Source organism: Anas platyrhynchos, chromosome 1, assembly GCF_047663525.1.
Source record: "Anas platyrhynchos isolate ZD024472 breed Pekin duck chromosome 1, IASCAAS_PekinDuck_T2T, whole genome shotgun sequence".
NCBI lineage: Eukaryota > Metazoa > Chordata > Aves > Anseriformes > Anatidae > Anas > Anas platyrhynchos.
Window position 1 is genome coordinate 6068054 of NC_092587.1, and position 21431 is coordinate 6089484.

The window sequence follows — 21431 nt, forward strand, 5'->3', positions numbered from 1 at the left end:
AATGTAGGTTATGTACTTGGTGCTAATTCATGTCCCAGCGACCAGAAAAAAAAAATCTCTCTTCAATTCAGATGGGACCTGGGCTGGAGATTTTTTTTCTGACTAAAAAGCTCTGGATAATTCTTTTCTTATGTATTATTAATAGTTCTATTACATTAAATCTTAGGTGCTCAGAATGATCCTCTGGAGGTGTTCCTCCCTCTCTCTCCTTTGTTCCCAGCTGAAGCCCGGGATGGCTACGCTCCCGGGTAGGTGAATCGGAGAACAGGCACACAGAGGCACACGAGGAGATGCACAATTGATGGGAGCTGTTCAGCAGGTGTGTTTGCAGGAAGGATTTTAGATCAGTCAAGGAGGTGCTGCCCTCCAAAAGGAATGGTTTGAGAAATCCCAGAGTCCTGGAAAAGAAATACTAAAGCAAGTGAGTAGAAAGGGAGGGAGTGACTGGAAAAGAAATACTAAAACAAGTGAGTGGAAAGGGAGGGAGTGATAGCAGAGGAACTTCTTGGAAGTGATTAAGCACAAAGAATGTGTCAAGGAGAGGAGAATGGGTGTTCTGGCTGTGTCTGAGGGTGCAAGAAAGGGCAGGGTCAGAGACATTAATGCAGATGAGGAAATCTCTTGTCAGGGTTTGTGGTAGCTATGTCGTGATTAAAAAAGAAGAGGTCCCAAATTAGAGAAAAAAAAATAGAAAATCCCCATGGCTGTTCTTTTGTATCGCTGTTCACAAGTAGACCCTTGTGAAAGTGGGCAGTGCTATATATGCATGCCATGCTTATGCCTAGCAAATTCCAGCTCATCTTCAGAGAGGTTCTGGAAAAATAAATGCAAAGTCCAAAAAAAATAAAATTGAGAATAGGAAAATTGGAGAGAGCTCAAGAGGATTTGTGATGGGTTTGCAGAATGGAAGGAGGATGCAAACTCCCAAGTTGGGAGAGTTTTGTGAAATGGCAGTCAATTAAAATGATAAGTGATAAGGGACTGACAGTCTGCATGTTTTCAAATGATCGAGCTACAGCTTGGAGTGCAGTGGTGAGGTACAGCACTTATTTGGATGTCCTCCTATGGTAGTCGTTAGCCACCTTTTCCCTTCCTATAGAGCAGGGAGAGCCCTAATGACAACAGATATAATGATGCCTTCAGGGATGCTTAAGGAGCAACACAGCTCCTACAGCAAGGTGCAGCCTGCTTCCCTTCATCTCCTCCATTTCACCAGCATGCAGAGGAGCCGAGGACATGTCTCAGAGGGGCTGTCAGCCTCCTCCATCACCCATCCTCCCCTCTCAGCTTCCCAGAGCTGATGGATGATCAGTAGCTGCTTGCTGGGCAAGGCAAGGGGTAGAAAGGGAACCCCATCACCTTGCATAGGGCCAGCAGCCACTTGCTTGTAGAGAAACCAGAAATGTGAGTTACCCTTCAGCACCTGCTGGGCATTTCCCTGCACAGGGTGATGGAACAGGTCCTCTGCAAGAGACATCCGTGCTTCATGATGAGCTTTCCCACTTCTGTTCTTGCCTTGTCTCTCTCAGATGTCAACTTTCCTGGGCTGCTGCAGCCCTTATGTAAGTGCCCCAGCTCTCCCAGCAGCCTTTTTTTGGGGGAAAGCTGCAGCTTTGGATGCTTCCCTCTTCTGGGCAGAGCTGGGGAAAGGTAGAGAGGGGGAAAAGTTGGAGCTCGAGGAAAGTCACACTGCAGCATCCATGTTTCTGCCTCTGCCTTAGAGGGTAGAGGTTTTCCTGCAGGGAAAAGAAAGACAAGCCTGATGGATGGTTGTGTTTGCAAGGGGATGGAAAACAAAGCGGGTGGTACTGACACTTAATGGATGCAGGGCTGTCAGTGCTGGTTCTGGAGGTGCATCCCCAGCACGGGTGTACATGCAGACTTTCCTCCTGGCTGCCACAGGTCATGCTAACAAAAAAGGCAGGATGGCAGAGACTGCAGGCTGACCTGCCCATGTACAAGGTGCCAGTAGGGCAGTGAGTGATGCTAAATACCAATACTGTCACCTCTGTGCTAACGAGGTTGATGTCGTGGTGATAATTAGCAGAACTAAGCACCCTGTCAGTGTGCCTTTCCAGCCAAAAACCATCTCCCTACAGTAGCAGCCAAATCAGGAATCTGAGGTTGCACTCTTGGGTGCTTCTCTTCCTCTCAGGGGGGAAAAGAAGACACCCACAAGGGCTGTCCAGCTCTTTGCGAGACCAAACCAATGTCCCTGATGTGCCCAGTTCTGGTCCTTGATATCAGAGGGAGCTTGTGGTGAGACTTGCACAATCTGGGGCATCAGGACTTCAGGGGTCTGAGATGGGACAAGGTGATGTGATGCTCACTTTTCCAGTGCCGTGAGTAGAAACCAGAAAAGAGAGGCAGTTTTAAAATGTGCTGTTTTAATGAAAGATTTCAAAGGAAAGCAAAATTGAAGTTCCTGCATAAGGTGATCCATGAAGATGCCGGATTTCAAAAGCTTAAAAGGAGGAGATGCATGGTTTTCTGCATACAAAATGCACAGCGTATAGAAGTATATGTATTTGAAAGACTTTAAAAAATTCAGAAATCAGAGTCGAGAAGGAAAGAGAAAGAGAAAAGAGAAGGTGGGTTGAGAAGGAACAAAGGGACATCGGGTTTTTCTTTGTTGTTTCGGTTTGGGTTTTGTATTGATGGTCAAAGCCTTCTTGCAGGAGCCCTCCGTGAGCTGGCTCGAAGGCACTGTCCCATGGAGTGGTTTGTCTCACAGGGATGAGCTGTTTGTTGTGAGCATGCTAATTTCTGATAATAGTTCTGAAAGCGTGTTTTCTTTCCTTGCTGATAGAGACCGTATTAGCCAATAAAAATAATTAAATTTATATTATCTAGATGTAATTGGTGATTATGCCCTCTAGGTGGGAAAAAATGCTTTCAGATGAGCAGAAGCCTATATCCTGTGTTCAAATGACTGAACTTCTTTAATTTCCACAAAAGTGGACTATGGGGAGAGTAGTATCTACCGAGACTGCACGGAGAGGGCATTAGCAGCCTTTTCCTAGAGTAATTTATAATATGATTCTCTGTCTTTTGCCAACTCTAACAAACTCTTCTCCTCTTCGGCTCACGTGGCTGTAATTCCTGCTACTCTGCTGGGAATTTAGCCCTTGGAAAGCTAAGTGATTGATAAATTTTTAAGAAGCGGTGCACATACCTAATCTAAAGGAGAATGGGCTCTTTCAGCCTGTGCACCTGCTGTCTGGGAGAGGACAGCACTGTGTCATGGCTAGCTCACGATTCCTCTGCCAAAATGGGAAAAATCAGGCAGTCTCTCAGGGCAGATCGTTTTAAGTTAGCCTTGATGAAAGATCATCACCCTGACAGCCTACAGCTCTTGATTTTCTCAAAATGTTGAAAGCAAAGGTAAAGATTTTACTGCAGTGCTTAGCATTGGCCTGTAAATCTGAGGGTCCCAAGTCCTGGCTCCTTTTCTTGCTGTGAAAGTAAAGGTCTGTCTGCAAATGGGTGCAGAGTTTGTTCTGGATCCTCAGTGGCTTGTAGCTATGTCAAATTTGTGAGTTGCCTATCCTTGCATACCTCTCCAACGTGCTTTCAGTGCAGAAAACAAAGTCTTTCTAGGAATCAATCTGCAAACAGCCTCTTCCCTTCCAGCTGGGACTGCTGGGCAGCCGGGAAAAGAAGCGTGGTGCAAGGCGGGGCTGGAGGTGGAATGCTGCTGGGTGCCTTCATCCCACGGGAGCCTGGGATTTCAATGTGCGAGGAGAAGATACTGATTTCTGAAAGGGTACTGTTGCTCATGAGATTGTGGGATTGCCTCAGAAAGACTTCATGTATGGAGACCAGTGACAGGAAGGTACGCTTCAAAATGTGGATTAAAAGAATTTCCCGCTAATCCGTTTACCCTTAGTCCTTGCCAAGGTCCAGGTTGGGAGCTGTGCATTGTTCCCACTTCCCTGGCATAGATAGCACCTGAAGCAGTAGAGGGATTGAGGAGAAGCTGCTCTCTGCCCTGCTTCAGCTGTGAGTGTGTCATTGTTGCCACAGAAACACAAAACCTTGGACTGGGATTCTGGCAGAATAAAAGTCTTTCAATTCATATTTGATCACATTTAAAGGAGGGAGAAGGAGGGACCTTGTAAAAACCCTGTTCATCCACTAGAGAGCATATAGGCAGTGCTTCTCCTTGGAGAAAATAAAAATGTCAAGCTCTTATTATACACAATAATGCAATGCAGTTTAAATGTTTACTGCAGTTCTACCCTTTGTGGTCACATATGGAGAACAGAGTATGTGAAAACTGGGAGACATCTCTGCAAATAATATAACTTCCATGTTCAGAAGCCTCTTATCTCCTTGTTAGTGTTTAATATCTTCTTGTTCTTAAAGAGCGTTCCTATTCTCCCCATGGGAATGCTAAATTATTTACAAAGTTCCTGAGAAATCCAGAGTGGACTCGGGAAGATGCAGAGCAGATCTCTGCAAGGGCATTTTATGGCTTTTAACTAATTCAAGGGTTTCGTTTCGAGCTGATGTGGTTGGGAAGAAGCTTCTGCAAACAACCTGATGCGAGTGCTTGCTCTGCAGATGATCAGGGCGAGAAGCTGGTGCTGAGAAGGTGATATCCTTTGAAGTCTAATGATATTAATGTTGACTCGTAAATATTTCAGAGCTGTCACTCTGTTTGTAGTGATTTTAGTGTTCGAGTTATGGAGCACACTTTTTTTCCACCAATCTATTTTTGATTTTTACCCTCTAAACTGCTGGCTTCTGTGTGTATGCGATACATGTATGTAAACTTAAACATAAACTTTAGGGTTTTGCACATATGAAATGAAGGGTGGTAGACCCCACTAATTAAATCTTCCCCCCAACCCCATGAGTATCAAATTTACCCTTTCCAAAGGCAATACTTCTGTTCATTAATGCAATGCGTGTTTGAGGCTTTTTCTTCCAGTGGAATAAGCCACTGAGTTTCCCTGTTGCCTTGGTTAACCTTATTCCAGTTATAGATCATTCTGCTTACACTTGTAACCTGCTGTGAGGGCTAGGCATGAAAAACAGTGTATAACAACCAGGTAACTCTGGTGATACATACATTTTCCTCTGGTTTCTTTCTCTGTGCATGTCTTATTGTGTGGGTGGTAAAATCCTTCGTAGCATGGTTTTGGTGCAGCACAGGAGGAGGTTCATTACTTGTCTTTTCCTAGCGCCTCGTAAAATGGTACTTTTTAACTTCTCACGGGCCACAAATCTGAGCTAACAGTTGGCATGTGTTTGGGTAGCATTTAGACACTGAATGGATGTCCAGTGAAAATAATGGGCAGCCTGGTCAGGGTTTTATAGATGTGGTTTGCCCTCAGCAGCAAGCAAAACTTTCTTTTTGTTGCCTTTTGCGAGTGATCAATTGATCCACTTACATTATAACCTGGAGTTAGGAGCAGAATTGTTTGTTAATACCTCTCATTGCAATAGAATGGCTGTTAAAGTCCATTACTTTTCTAGGGGGAAAAAAAATGGGACGTATTTAATTTTAGCTGCCTCAGTAGTGTGCTGGTGCATATATAAATCTTGATGAATGAAATCAAACAATTAGGATTGGAAATGAATAGCACGAGGCATCCAGTCATTTCAGAGAGTTTGCATTTTGATTCTGATTGATTTTTCTAATATTTGCTAAGTGCATATATACCAGTAAAGGCTCTATATCTATATGTCATATTTTTAAACTGCTATCAGGTTGACTTCTCAGGATATAGAGCTGTTATTTGACAGTATATTCTGGTTAAATTTCACTTCTCTGAAAAACTGCACCACCAAAATAGCTTTAACTTAAACATATCTGGTCATTGTTCATTGTTCTTTTTTTTTTTTTTTTTTTTTCAAGGTTTTAAAATTCTACTTGGTTCCTAACACTGAGTAGTCAGTTTACATTCAGGCACAGTTATTTTCCTTTTTGGATGACAGCGAGTATTTTATATGAGTGTATGCAAGTGTGACATGAAAATATGAAAATATGAAGATATCTGCCTTATAGTTGTTTTTTAAATATTTTTAATTGATATCTAAATGATATAAAGCAAGCCACTGCCATACGACAATAAAGTCGACCAACTTTCCCAGCTGGATGTCATATTTTACAAAGTATGTAACCAGAGAAACTGTGAATTATGTAAACTGCTAAATAGGATTCTGGGTGTAACTTATTACGGGCCGGCTGGAAGATACTGCTCGTTACTTGCACTTTCTGAAACAACATTATTCTGGCTGTTTCTCAGAAGTGCTAAACTTTGTTATCGGAAAAAAAAAAATACGCAGAGTGTCGTACTCCTGTTTTCCTGTGGTCAAGGAGTGGGAGGTTGCAGAAGGCTGAAAGCCAGGGGTGTCGAGCACAACGAGGAGGTGGGTGCTGTGCCTTGTAGATGCCTGCTCCGCTTGCTTCAGGTAGGGACAGGGGGAATGGGATGTCCCAAGGGCTGCTGACGAGGACTGATGCTGTTGTCCGGGTCTGTTGAGATAGGCATGCAGCAGGCCAGCTTGGGGTGGTGCTTTTTGCTTTATATTCTCCGTTGCTGCACCAAGGAATGTTTTATTTGCTTGTCAGTCATGTCCCTTTGCATTCGCCTGCTTGTCTTTTCCAATTAAACTAAATCACATCGTTCATTTTTACATGCAGTTCTTGAAATACACCTTTCCTGACATCATGTGTTAAACCTAATGCATAAATACAACGCGACTTCACTGAAACAGACATCCTAAATTCTACCCTCAATATAAAACTTGCTACTTTTTTTTTTTCCTGCTTTTCCTGCTGCATCTCCTGCTCAGGGTCCCTGGCACTGCTGTTGGACCATGTGCAGCACGTGGTTATTTATCAGCTACCACGTGTAATGGTAGGTCTTTTCTGCAGGCAGCCAAACTTCCAGCAGTAGCATTCAGGCTGAGTCAAGAGGTTGTGTCCATCCGAGGGTGTGCGTCTTGGTTTACTTTTGGGATGAAAGCCTCTTTGAAAAGACCAGATTTGGGGAAAAGCTCTGCTCCAGTTCTCAATGTGTTGCTGCACATTAGTCTGGGTTTGCACAAAACTCCCTGCTCGGAGCAGATGGGTTGGAGTCAGTGTGAGATTAGTATTTGTGGAGGTATGCGAGTCAGAAAAACCTTCGTGTCTGTATGTTTTAGGTGTTTTGGTGTTTTTTTTGCTAAGACAAGGCAAAATTAACTGCTGATGTGAGCTAGGATGTGCTGAAGCACGTGAAAGTCACCGGATTTTATCATGGGTGCTTTCCCCATCAAGAGCCTTGATGTGTCAGACCGAATGCCACCTTCTGAGCATCCCCCCACGGCTTTTCCGTTGCTGTTTCGCCTCGATTCTCAATCAGGGTGCAGGCTACAGAAAAAAAAAAAATGGTAAAGAGGCAGCAGGGTCCAGCCCTGGAGGCGGGGGACAGTCCAGGGGATTTGCCGGCTGTCCCTCTGCGGGCAGTTGAACTTGCCTGGCTCTCCATTAACTGGAGGGGACACAAGTTGGCAAGGTGAGTGATGCTTTAAATATTAAATATTTAAATATTAAAGCCCCCACCTTTGAGTTTTAAAATAAAGACATTCATGGTTCTTCCCATTTCCATTTGTTTCTGCGCTTTGGTTTTCTTTTTTTTCATGCTTTTTAAGTCTCTTTCAAATTGGCAGTGCCATGCAATGAGAGGTGGCAGTTCTCTCCTCTTCAATCCTTTCCAGCATTTCTTTCCAGGGTGTGGTTTCCCACACTTTTATATGCTTACATATTAAGGTAAGGAAGGTACAGGGAGAGGCAGCCTTGCTTGTGCCTTGACCTCAGTGAATGGCAAACTTCCTCTTTCCTAAAGAGCAAGCCAGAGACTCTCTTGCAGATAGCCAAAGGCACTCTCTTTTTCAAAATCCCATTGAAAGAACTGGAAAATACCAAGAACTAAAAAACACCTGCACCGTCGCCTCTCACAAGACTTTCCCAGCTTGCTGACAGATGAAGGCAAGACCCACTGCATGCCTCCAGAAAGTTTTAGGTTTCAACCCATTAGTATTTTCCTGGGTAAAACCTTGCTCAAAACACATTTTGTAAGTTTATAGATTAGGTCTACTAGGTACTATACATCGAGAACTGCTCTTCCCCATAAGCACAAGATTTCAGGAGCAGCAAGGTGAGTGCTGTCAAGGTGGGGAGTCAGGAGAGTCTCGCGCTGCTGCATGCCTTTGCATAGGAAACTCCGTTACAGCATGGACATGAACTGCAGCATGTCACGTGTTTGCAGCTGTGTGTATATTCTGATTTTAAGCTGTAAGGTCTGCAGAGCTTGGGAAAAATGGCAAGAGAAGATTGGGTTAGGTTGATACAGGGGGGAGGTCTTATTTTTGGCAGAAAATATGCAAAACGGCAAATTTTTGCATCAGTATCTTGGGAACCTGAAAACTTTTAAACACCTTGTCCTTCCCCATCCCTCCCAGAAATCCTCTTTTTTGTTGTTGTTGTTGTTTAAAATGCAACTTTTTCCTGATTTCCAGCAATTTCCATTTACAGTTTTCTCATGTTCATTCCCATGTGAACCTAAATCTTGCTTTAATAGAGTAGCATTTAGGCAATGTGCCCAAGTATTTGAAAATTTAGAAGTTTAACAACTAGAATTGTATCTTGTGTTCACCTCTCAGTATTCAAGCAGCATGGAGTATCAATCATTGTATACCAGGAATTGCAGGACAACAAAGAGCTATCAGGCTTATCAATGCAGTATTAAAAATAATCAGTTTGAATTTTCAGTTGCTTTCGTGTTTTTGCATTTTTAGATTCAAAGTTCATTATGAGTGTAAATCTTCCTCTTTGAGTCGCATCATTTAAAACTCTTTTTACAAATATGTGTTTCCATTTACTTATTTTACTATATGATCATAAGCCTTAAAAGTAACAGGTAGAAGAGATGAGGGGAAAAAGTGATCGTGGTATGTCCTGGCAGCTGTGTATTCAGTTCACATATGTAAACACCTTAACAAAGAAATGTAGTTTTGCCTTTTTACTTAATATTCAAATGTCTTCAGCTGAAAACTGGAAGACTTCAGGGCTCTGTATAAAATCTTGAAGTAGGATTTTTTTTTTAAACCACTCTACTAATTTCCAATAGATTTCCAATCTCAGATAAAACATTTTAATCAGTTTTTCCTTTTGTTAATCTTTTCCTTTTATTAGAGTTGATCTTTGTGTTCTGTATGTGATTTGTCAGTCATGGGGAAGAATTAGCAATATCATTATGTACCAATTCAGTTAATATCTCTGCTCTTCACAAAATGTCTTAGGCTGAATATCATGTTAAAAGCCTACAACATTTTTTTCAATTTTCATGCTTTAAAAAGTCTTGTAGCTTCTGAAATCTAAAGTGGTGGTGTCCAACCAGAGAAGGGCAGGTCCAGCAAGCTCTCAGTGAGTGCTCCAGCAGGCTCAGCATCTCAGGTGACTTCACCAAAGCAGTGAGGCAGCAAGTGACCAGTGCTTGACCTCCTCTCAGGCTCAGACCATCTTAAAAATTTGGTTCTGCTGTGTTGTTCCACTGCTGTCCTTGCTATCATATTCAATAATCTCATTTTTCACCAAAAAAGTATTGTCTTGCAGTCCTCATGCTACCTCTGGTTTCCACTCTGAATTTTAAGTCCAAGAGATTTTTGCATGTTTCCAGAACTGGGTCTGAATCAAAATTCAGCCTTCTCAGCTTTTCCAGGTTTCTTTTCCCAGCTGTGTTCTGCAGTCAGCTCAGTCCCACTTTTCCAGATTTGTTAACCTTTTGCCCTATAAATATTCATTGATGGAAATTTTTGTTGTTTGGCTTAGGTTTCTGATCATCAGCAAATCGAGGCTGATAACGAAACCCCACTGCCAGCGTGCAGAGGAAAGCATTAAATCACAGCTGTGCTCCGTGCTGCTCCTGCCTTTACCTGCCCCTACCGCATGCCATTACACTTGATTTCTCCGATGTAACGTGATCCTTGTACAAAGCCAAACTAGGTTGTCGTAAGACCTTTCATTCTCATGCCTTTCTTATCTCTTTTCCAGCTGCCTTTTCCCCAGTTCAAAATTACTAAGATGCAAAACTCAGAGTAAAAGGAGCCAGGGCTAAATATGGGCAAACTGGATTTGCATGGGATAAATGAGGATCTATATATATATGTGTGTGTGTGTGTTTGTGTTATCCTCCTTCCCTTTAGGCTCTTGTTTTCTATATTTCTTTATGTAGTATTAGCTATCTTGGTTATCTCAATACTGTAGAAAGCCAGCAGTGACAGTCATGGCTGTATGTAGTCTCTCCTGTTGTCTCCTGCATTTCTTGATCATTAGGCAAGTGCTTTGGGACCCTGCCTGCAGCATCTCAGGCTTTCCTTTGGGGGCATCTCGGGGGCAATTCTCCATTTCCCTGAAGCTGATTGTTTAAAAGCTAGGCAAAGTAATCTGGGCAAAATATGCAATTTTTAGTAATTCCCACTAGAACACTTTCCTTCTCTTAAATTTTAGTGTAAAACAGCTATTATCACTAATCTTTGTGTTGGATTAAGTTTACAGTGAGTTCAGCATGGAAATTTTTCACATTTTCCAGCAAATTAAAACATTCAAAGGTGATAGAGTAAAGTAAGTTGCAAAATTGGAAGGTGCTGCTAAGTTCAGGTCATTAAAAATAATATTGTGCCTGTAAGAGTCTTTAAATTTATTGGGAAGAATAGGATTTTTGTGAAATAACGGAACATAAAACCCCAACCAGATACGTATTTATTTGTCTTGAGATTCATAAACCTTTAGGATATTTATTTCAAGTTTTTTGTTGTTGCTGTTTTTTGCTGCCACATGGACTGAAAACTTTCTGCTTCTATTTTTCTGTCTGAGTAAAACCCGAGGATTCTTTGCATTCAGCCTGGTTGTGTTCTTTCAGTTTTGATTTTGTTTGTAGCGTTTGTTTTTGCCTGTAACAAAATCAGGACTTGCAGTTAGAGTGTGAGTGTCCTTGTCAACACTGCAGTAAGCAGAGGTCAACCCAGAACAGGAGAACGTAACTTACATATTCATAGTTGCATAAATTGCCCCAAAATAAGGTCTCTTATTATATATTGTCCATTTGAATGCTCATTGAATAGTTAAGTGGGCACTGTGAAGACAGCAGCTGTTGTTTTTTTTTGTTGTTGTTTTTGTGTTTTTTTTTTTTCCTCTGACAGAAATCTTAGTGTAATCTCTCTGTGTGACAGGGACATGGGTTCAATGCCTAAAGAAGGAATAGTGACATCATGTATCAGGTGAAAAGGAAGAAATCTTTGAAATATTCCATTCACCTATGCAGATATGCTGACTAGGGACTCAGCCTTCCAACCACAGGTGCAACTTTATTTTATCATCTGGAGGGGGAGGGGGAGCTGGCAGAAAAGGGAAAGTTAATAAGTTTCAGAAGAGATTTGGGAGGTTTTGGAAAAGATGAAACAGCTCTAAGCAGTTAGCCTACTGAAGGTAGGTTTTATAATGGTATGGAGAAAGGAAATGGGGCAGGCAAATCATGTGAAAGTAAACTTTAATAAAAACTGATGTGGTTTCCTTGAACAGCTTAAAGGGTTACAAAAAAGGATTTGGGGAAAAGCAATATAGCAAAGCAAAAATCAGTGCTGGGGAAGTCTAACTTAGTTTAACTGGATGATCTGTAAGGTCCCTTCAAACCTGAGCCATTCTAAGCCCACAGATGCAGCCACCTGAAGGAAAATAAGGTGTGACCCACGCTTTTGTCAGCCCAGTTTTCAGGGAGACTTTTGTCATGGCTGGTTGTGCTATAGGAACATTTGGGAATCTTGGCTCGGATCACTTCAGACTGCCCTGAGCACAGCAATAAAAATATTCTAAATGGCTTAGTCTAAATACAGCAAAGCTCAGCCGGATGGATGCAGTGGTGCAGTGGTCCATGCCCAAGAAGAGATGAAAATTGCAGGGAAGACATCATTTCAAGGGTGGAACAAAGTCCTACCATGATGACTGGTGGAAGCAGAGCCTCCAGCTTGGTTTCTCCTCTTCACTAGGGTAGGGTTCAGCGAAACTGCTCGACCTCTGCCACCACGTGCCTGCAGAGGTGCTGAGCCCCAGCTGCACTGCAGCACTTGTAAACAGCCGAGCTGCACCACGCATGGTATCATCTGCACAGCAGACGATACGCCGTAGCTCTGGGGGGGTAAAAAATCAATCCAAGAGGCAGCATGTAACTACCACGAAACACAGGGCCTACGCCAGACCCCTGCGGCCCCGTGAGGGCAAACAAAATGGGTCAAATGCAAATACACTCCTAGGAAACAAGAGGAGAGCACTGAAAGAAGAGCAAGAAGAAAAAAAAGAATGAGGAAGGGCTGCAGCAAAACCCCGCCAGGGCTGCGTCCTTGGGAGGCTGAGCATCTCGAATCCGCCCTCCTGTGATGGTGGCTCCTTCCCCTCAGTGCCAATCCCTTGCCAAAGGGAACTGTAATTTTTATGAATGCCTTGAATTGCAGCCAGGTAATTACCTTCAGGAAATTTTCATTTTGCTAAATGTTAATCCATAGAGAGAAAAGAAGAGAAGGGGGGAAAAAAAAATAACAACACACACAACCGAGTTTAATAGCATGATAAACAACCATCTCGATTTATAAGCCCTATAAAGGAAGCTCTAGGTGTGATCTTCAGGGAAATACTCCATTTCTGTAAGTGCTAATCCTAGGAGAATACTTTGCCTTTGGAGGATACACACAATGTCCACATATGAGATCCAGCACACTGAATTTTGTTCCTGCACGGCCCAAAATTAGCTCTGAGCAGCATCGACTTACTCTAACAGTGCTGATTGCCAGATCGTTGCTTGTGTCTTTTGAAGAATCAAAAAATAACATCTCTGCTGAAGAGGCTGTTTCCTCAAGCTTACTTTAGATTTGTTTTTATTTCTACTATTAATTTATTTTCTGCATTTCATTTAAAGTGGCATTTACAGGTCAGGGAGCATTGGAAAGGTTCCACTTGGAAAAAACAAAACAAACCAAAACAACAAAACAACACCAGCAAACATCTCTCTGCCTTTGTTTATTGAGCACTTTCCCGAAGATTTACATTCTTCACATCTGTTGACTTGCCATTATAGTTTTGATCTTGCATGCAAAATTGATACAGCAAGACAAACATTCTCCCAATGGCTGGAGTAGGAGAGCTTATTAACAGCTCTGTTTTTTGTTTTTGTTTTGTTTTTGTTTTTCCAAAAGAATACTAAAACAGCCTTTATTTTTATGATGTCACAACTAGTGGTGAGTTTGACATTATCACATTAACTGCTAATGTATAAATGCAAAACTAATGTACTAGAATTAAAACACTGTATAATGACCTTCCCTTGGTTCAGCCATTAAAAAGACATTAATTCCCTTTCTTGCAAGTTGGACCTGATGCAATTTATTCATCAATAACCAGTTTATGTGTTTTTGGATGAATATCTGTGTTTATGTTCTGGAAAATTATTCTGACTTTGTCTTTTGCAAAGTAAAAGGCATCAGCACCTCAGGCACACTTGTGCAGCCTTTATTTTGTTTAGAAGAGCAGTAGCCAGACCAAGGAAGTGGAGTGTCCCTCATTCTAGCTTGTATTTAAGTACTTGTGCTGGCCAGCTTTATCCAGCGTTGTGTGGTTCAACATACCCATTTGTAAAATTAGTATATTACCCATCTCACATGCAAATTGAGACTTAATTAACAGATGTTTGTAACTGCTTTCACATCCTCCTAAGAATCACACTATGTGAGTGCAAAGCGGTTGTTGCTGGGAGATGAGAACAACACTGGAGCAAAGGCTTTATTGGAGATGGGAAGGGGGTTAGATAGGGTTTTCTGGTGCGTTTTTTTTTTTTTTTTTAATTTTTTTTAGCTACTTAGGTACTTTTTTTAAAACTCTTTGTTTTGAAGTTGGTGGGGCAGAAGATGGCAAAAAGCTATCTCCCATATAATAGCTGCTGCATCTCTCCTCCCCTTCCTCACCCCCCATGCACCAAGGTTTTACAGCCTTAAAAATCAAGCTTGGAGCTGAACAAAAAGACTGCTAGAACAGCAAGAGGCATGTCGCAGCACACTTGGAAGACAGCAGCTGTCAGGACACAGGAGCTGAAAATGCAACCAGTACACAGGCTACAGAAAAACTTGGCCTTGGGCATTTTGCTTTCACTTCCCTAGTTGTAACCCTTCGCATCCTGCAAACGATTTTTAAAGTCAGGGGAGCACAAAGGAAGAAGAAAATCCTTTGTGAATTGTTTCTGAGGATTGAAAACAGAAAAGCAACTAGTAAATAGCTGTGTGGGTCACGGGTGTGACGTGCAGGCAGTACCGCTTTTAGACAGCTTGGCTTTTATCTGATTGTAAGCCCCGCGTTTCCTCATACGGGAACTGCTGCCGACCCAATTTTAATCAGTTGCAATTTTGCCTTTACATCTAAATTAGAATAACTTGGATTGAACAGGAAATGAAATGAAGCGTCTGATCAAAAGTGTTTCTGTAACGTGGTAAATCTCTTGCTTTAGTTTCCTGGAGCATCTCCAGTCTGATACTCCTCATTTTACCCAAATGTTGCTGGAGATAAAACTCTAATGTATTTTGCATCGGTCTCCTGATTGCAAAGTTGAATAAACAGTTCACAAACCATATAGGGAAGTCTCCCTGAAGACTTCTCTCTTTAAAATGTGTAAGTACAAGTATTATTGAGGAGACTGACGCTGAGTGGGAACTTTCACTTCCATTGTCTCAAATCCACCTTGACTTGGGAGCAACCAAAAATATTCCTTCCCGATGGCTGGGCAGTGGCCTGCATGAGAGGAGCTGGTGGTATCAGTTACTGCAAGTAAGCAGACACATATTTGGCACATGCCTCAGCAGGGACCAATATACCTCCCGGCCACACCGAGGTACATTAGCAGGACAGCACTTGATTTGTGGCTAAAATCTGATCTGTGACCCAGCAAAGCCTCTCCCCAGCGAGCTGTTGCTCCCACACTTTCCACCTGTACTAAATCCAGTTGAAATGAAAACAACTGTCTACGAGCTTCTGCTAACATCTGTTTCCATGCTTGTTGTCTGAAACAAAGGCTAATTACCACAGCTCCTTTCTTCAATATTTTCTTCTGCCTTCGCCAGTTGTCTTCAGTCTTGATATCTGGAGCATAAATGCCAAGGCTGAAACGTGCATTCAATTAGAAGATGACTCTTGACTGACCTACATAACAGTTCATTCATGAGATAATGTGACCTGCAGTCATAGAGATAAAAGTCAGTTGATTGAGCTGGGCTGGCTGTGTACACTGCAAGCTCTCCAGTGATTGAGGAATCAGCTAAAATTAGACTTACGCTCTATGTTATCGAGAGCCTTTCAGATCCGACTCTGTTTCGGTAATATTTCTTTTATGAGATGGGCGTATAATTTGTCACATTGTAATCCTTTAATGCTTAACTTTATTAGCATGAAGTACTTGGGTATCAAATAAAACGAGCAATTAAGTGATTTATATTTAAGGTCTGCTCTCAGTTCAGGGCTTAGGTAGGCAGCCTCCCATGAAGAAGGGAGATCGAGCACAGCATTTACCACTTCCTTTTGGAGAGCTACAAAATGGTGCTTTCAGAGCTGAACCTCCTTGTGCATGTAAATCCCAAGCCACTGTTACAGTGCCACGAGTTCACACATGTATTTATATTAAGGGTTATTGTCTGTCTGTAGTGAACAACAGGATTTTTTTTCCCCCAGTTTTTCCCTATTAGATTTACAAAAGGGTGAGCTCGCTGCAGAAAGAAGTTCACCAACAAACGAATGGTTTAGGCGTAACGATTAGGGGACGTTTTTTGTATTACTAAGCCACAAAGGAAGCTCAGATAAAGGTTGTAGGTCTGACAGAAACCTTCACGAGCATGCTCATAAAGTAAGACGCTTCAAGAGAGGGTGCAGCTGTCTCTTCCAGACCGAAGGACTGCGAGGTATTTCAATGATTTTCTTATCCTATCCATCGGATTGTCTTAAAGATCCATTAACAGAATAACGTGAAATTATCTGCTGTCCTCGGGGCAGAAGTTCCTCTTTGGTTTTTTGTTTTTTTTTTTCCCCCTCTGTAAGTGAGCTGGGAGAAGCCTGTGCTCTGTCACACCGAGCCCTCAGTTCCTCTCAGATGAAGGCACTTCAGGGCTGCCGGGCGCATGTTGTAGGAAGGAAGAGGGGACATTTTGTACAGGAGACCGTGTGCGCTTACAAAGCCGGTCAGAGCATAACACTATATAGTTTTTAAGGTTTTCTCTATTGTCTCCTGTGTTTTTTTTTTGCTCTTGCCTTTAAAAAACACGTGCCCATTAAGGGCCATTTTCTTTCCTTCTCTTCAATGTGCTTTTGTTTGGGTTTTAACTTCACGCTGCCACCATTCTGATCCTCTCTCGGGGAAGGTAAAATTAATCAAAAAGCAGAGGAACATGCTGTCTGTCCGTCCTTCAGGAGGGTTGCTGAGAATCTTTTGTGAGTTGGTTTCTTTGTTTTGGATGCTTTTTGCTTTAAACGGTATAACAAAAAAATAAGGAAGTGACTACATGGACAAGAGTAAAAACGCTTTTAATTTAAATTTTCACTTTGCACATCCTGCAGTGCTTTTGTACGATCCAGTTCTTTCTGCTACATCCATGTGGTTTGGCTTTGATTAGTAAAGAAATCATTGGGTACGCTGGCAGAGGGCAGTTGATTTTTGTCCCTTAATTTTGCAGGAGTTTTGGTGGTTGAGGCAGACCACTCAGTGTAAGATGAGGCTGAATTTGCACAGGGCCCAATTAGTGTCCGTTACCTTTGCTGTTTTCACTTCATTGGTTGAAGAGTCAGAGGTTTAATTAAGCAGAAATGGGGAACTAGAGTTAATGTTCATTATAACTAAAATAAAAACAGCTGTTTACCTTACTGAAGCCTTGCGAGCTAACGTCTACAAATCTTACCCCGAGGAACACCATCCCTGTAAAACATGCCTTTCCTGCTATCCTCTGATATCATTTTACATACTCATTTTCACAACATTTCCTAATCAGATTAATTAACACATTAGGGTATAATTCTTATTGTCTACAGAAATTACTTCAATTAAAACTATTAACATATTATCATGATTGTTGTATTATTACATCTCGCTTTGTTACTACTCAAAAACTACCCTAGCAAACCCAAATGTTTGAAATTAGCATAAAATTGGCGTGTCTACAGTTTTCATCTTAACTGGGGGATAAGGTAATGTTAAACTTTTTGAATAACCTGTTTTTCTCTGCTCGGGTTCCTGCTATGAGAACAGATGAGAGGGACTGTCCCACATGATGAGGCTAAAAAGAGTTTGTCTTGATTAGGTTCTGCCATGCCCAACAGGAACATGACCACTGTGCAGGGACATAGGAAAGCATCGAAAGCACAGAGGAGCACAAGACAGTAATGCATATAAATTGGATGTATTCATGCTGAAAATTAGTAAGGGTTTTTTTAGGGGGAAGGGGGGAATGTGAGTTTTTGAAATGGCTGTCTAGTGGGAGGAGTGAAAGCAAAAGGCATAATGTTGAACTTCATTACTCTCAGAATCTTCTTACAGGCTAGGTGAAATGTGCCATCTGTGTAAAAGCGAAAAAAATATTGTTAATGTAATTGGAATCTTAACACTGTAATCAAGGAATTATAACTAGTCTAGATCTACTTATTGAGAGAAAAGAAAGGATACCGTTACGGGGGAATAAAGCTTCAATACTGATACATTTAAAATTGATATACACACATTTCCAAGGATCTGCTCCTTTGGGAGGTGTTTTGCTCACCCTTTCCCCTTGGGTCGGGGACTTAATTTTTGGAGGTGTGCAGCGGTTATAGTGGGTGGTCAGGGTTTCTGCTTCCTCCATCCCATGAGCATCATGATTCTGATGTCAATGGTTTCTTCTTCCTCAATCCAGGCTCTACTTCAGGCTGCTTTTATTTTCTTTTTTGTGTATTTTTACAACTTGCACTCTTCTTTGGATTGCAACACCGCAATACCCCTGAATACAGTATGTGTGCAATGCCTTCCATACTTTTTCTTTCTGCAGGCTTGCATTTCTTCAGCTAACTGTTGGTGATTTTTTATAGCCCTGAGGTCCTGAGTGTCACTCTGTGCCTCACCTAATACTAGCCTGTGCCTCTGCTCCTCTGCACTGTGTCATGTCACCTCTTCTGAGGCTGTTACACCATGTCTGTGCTCCTCTTTACCGTGTCATTATTCTGGCATCGTAAATATTTCATACTACACCAAGTGACTACTTGTTACTACTGGCTGTATAAAAATTGCAGTGAACCCACACGATTATGTGAAGATAAGCAAAAGTAAAATAAATTAGGCACTAACCACCTGGTCATTAAGGAAAACCGCTGCTACAGCTAACACAGCTAAAACAAAGCTCGAGGCTGAGCTGCACGAGTGCAGACAAGCCTGGCGTGCCTCGGTTCCAAGGCTGTGCAGGCTCAGCACAAAGCCTGTGGCAATACAGTATTTACTGGGCTACAGGCCTTGAATGTGATGAATGAGATCATTATTTGGGTTTACCCATATTGGCCAGGGACCAATCTTGGTGACACAGGATGTCCTATCTGGTCTTCAGTTCCTATCAACACCTTAAACAGCTGAAATGGAAAAGGAACGCTTCACCTTTACACAACAGTCCTATATTGGCTTACTTTTAGCAGACAGGTTGAACAGAAAGCAAGAAAGTTGATCTAACTGAGGTAAATAATTGCTGCCATTCTTCTAAGCCATATGCATTCTATTTGTCTCCATGATATTGCTGTGAAAAAGCTGTTATCCTCCTTTACAGATAGATAGTATTTATCTACCGTTGCCCTAGGATGCCTCTGTAGCCAATGGAGAGACATTGCTACCTCTGTTTTAGTCCACCTGAAGTCTGAATTACCCCCTAAATTGATTATTTCTTTTCACAGACTAAATAGGAAATCCTGGACACATAGATTTAATAAATCTGAGCCAAAGAGATTAGAGATTTGTCTACAGCAGATGAGTTTCAGAGCTCGTGCTTTCACAGCTGTTACCGGTAACTAGCTTAGCTTAAATTTGTTTCATGTATGGTCTATACAGGCAACCGACGTCGTTTAGACCGTACTGTTATTATACCCCAAATGAGGCATGTCCACAGGAAGTCTATGGCTGAGCATGGAATTCGATTCTCATATTTCAGATGAGAAGATAATGCCCTAATCAGTTCTCGTCCATGTAATGCGATGTCACTGGCACTACTAAATTCTTTTCAATGCGGCTTTCACTCCAAACTGTTAAACCATCTGCTGGTGGCAGCCGAAAAGATGACAATATAATAAATTACTAGAAAAAGTTAAGATGCCTAACATCTGCTCTCCACCAAGCTCGAGCATCTTCCCCATATCGATGTTCTGTCATTTCATGACACAGTCAGAGAAGATGCCTGCTCTGAAGATCTTACACATTTAAATCATTTGCAGCTGGACCTGTGTTCCAGGCATCCATCCTCTATTGTAAATTTTTGGCTGAAGTGGACAATAACAATGGAAAAGGGAAAAGGCAGAGGGAGAAAAACAAATAGTTTCTTAAAATACCCTTTAAAAATTCCCAGCCTAGGTAACAGTTTGTATCTACTCAGTCTTCATAATGATTGATGAAGAAATATTTAATGGTGGCAAGGAAGATTTTGCAAGACAGAAATAGAAACTGCTGCCTCTTCAGAGCTGCATGACTGTGTGTCCCGGAATTATGTGCTGCATAATATTTTAATCAAATAATAGTTTGCTTAGTAGTGTGGACCACACTGGTTAGCGCAAACAATATGTAAAAATATTCTAGATAAGATTATGCAGCTCTGAAGGTACTGGTAGGCAGGCACTGTTGAGAAAATATACACATAATATTTACTTAAAACATTCCTGGAGCCTCCTTTGGTGTTATTAGTCTGTCATGAAAATCTGCAAACACATACTTATCAAAAACTCACAGCAAAACACAAGGCATTTAGTGAAGTCAAATACAGAGTGGTAGATGCCATAGCAGAACACAGTTAATGGTTGAGCAGTGACTTAACTTTACATTCAAGAGCAAACGTAATTAAAGCGGAAAAAGTCCTGAACCAAACGTAGGAGATGTGTCCTGCCTGGAATGCAAAGATGAGTCTGGATCCCATCCTACTGCTCCTGTCTCCTGAAGCAAAATTGCAGGAGGCAGAAGTTCAGAGTGAAACCCAGTTAAAAAAAGCATAGTGAACCACCACAGTGTGGATTGGTAATGTTCTCCTCATTACTGTGATAAGAACCTGCACAAAATGATGGCCTGGAAGGCTCATAAAGGTTGGTATGGCAATAATTTGGGGGATTTTCCTCACATTAGGTAAGCAACATCAGTTGATTCCTTGCTTCCTTCTCTGAGTTAGTTCTAATCTAAAAAAAAAATTCTCCCTTTCTCTTTTAACATATGATTTGTTCATGTATAATAATTGATTTTTTCTAAGTCCCTGACTGCTCTCCCATAAGCTGCTAGGGCCACAAGGATGGGAGAGGGATGAGCACTCAGTGCACATCCCTCCATAGCAGACCTCTCATGATTTTAAGCCAGTTCAGTGAAATTCCTCTGGAGCAGAATCTACTTCCTTACATTAAGCAGAAGGATGATCCTTGTAAATAAACAGGAAATAATGTAATTTAGTTAAAATTATTTAGTAAAAGAATGCAAAAATAAATAACATAAACACTTAAATACTACAGTAGCCATCGCTGTATAGAAAACCATCTGGGTTTGACCCTGCTGATATCTGTCTGGGATGTATTCCTACAAGTTCTGTGCTGCCACAGATCTCCTATCTATCTGTCCATGAAAATATGTTCTTGCATGTCTAGAATTAGAAAATGTTTTCCCCTGTTTTTTCCCTTTAGCAGTATAGTGCATCTTTTGCTCTGCTACTTCTTACTACTTTCTATCTTGCCAGCAGACCTTTGAGTCTCCCAGTTTGTGTTTCCTAGGTCCAGCAAGTCAGCAAGCTATGTTTTTGTTTGTGACTTGACAAACACCAGCTGAGACATGGGGGCAGTTGAAATCAGGAGCCAGTAGGCTAGCAGTGAGAATGTAAAGTTATAGAGCACCGCAGGCTGTGGTTAACCTGAGATTCCTGCCACCAGTGGTGAAGTGTTACTGCGCCAGCCTGGAGAAATGCTGGGGGGTTGCTCAGATGACCTGGTGCATTTTGTATGGACCAGTGCTATCTGGAAAAGGTGGGTGAAAAGCCCCTATACAGGCCTGATTGATGCATCAGAACCTGATGGGCTACAAATGCAGAGAATGAAGTCAAACCTGTAGCTGTCTCTTGTCTCATCGCTTTGTGGAGGCCAGCTGTGACTGCTTGGTTTTAAAAGGCTGTTG

General features: G+C 41.8%; 1 protein-coding gene across 12 annotated transcripts in view; it reads left to right on the forward strand.

Moving 5' to 3' along the window:
• The window catches only part of CELF2 (CUGBP Elav-like family member 2), a 371305-nt gene that overhangs the window by 153774 nt on the left and 196100 nt on the right, over nt 1-21431 (forward strand). Inside the window, exon 1 of one of the 12 annotated variants that reach the window (XM_038186471.2) lies at nt 15830-15981. The exons of the other annotated variants lie outside the window; for them this stretch is intronic. The gene's annotated coding sequence lies outside the window, so the exon portion shown is untranslated. Of the gene's footprint in view, nt 1-15829; nt 15982-21431 lie in introns of those variants that run through there. 12 annotated transcript variants of the gene reach the window in all.